Source organism: Eimeria tenella, genomic scaffold, assembly GCF_000499545.2.
Source record: "Eimeria tenella Houghton genomic scaffold, Eth_scaff2708, whole genome shotgun sequence".
Classification (NCBI taxonomy): domain Eukaryota; phylum Apicomplexa; class Conoidasida; order Eucoccidiorida; family Eimeriidae; genus Eimeria; species Eimeria tenella.
Genome location: NW_013542584.1, coordinates 1 through 203, shown reverse-complemented (window position 1 = coordinate 203; position 203 = coordinate 1).

The window sequence follows — 203 nt, the reverse complement described above, 5'->3', positions numbered from 1 at the left end:
CAAGTGCTGCTGCAGCAGCAGCAGCAGCAGCAGCAGCAGCTGGGGTGCGGGCAATCGGGCTGCTGAGGAAGTAAAGAAGCTGAAGCTGCAGTCAGAAAGGATTTCAAGGAAGAAAAAGGAGGAGATGGAGGGACAGGGGCCTGTGCAACTTGAGGAGGAGCGGGCTTGCTGCTGCTGCTGCTGCTGCTGGTGGTGCTGTTGCT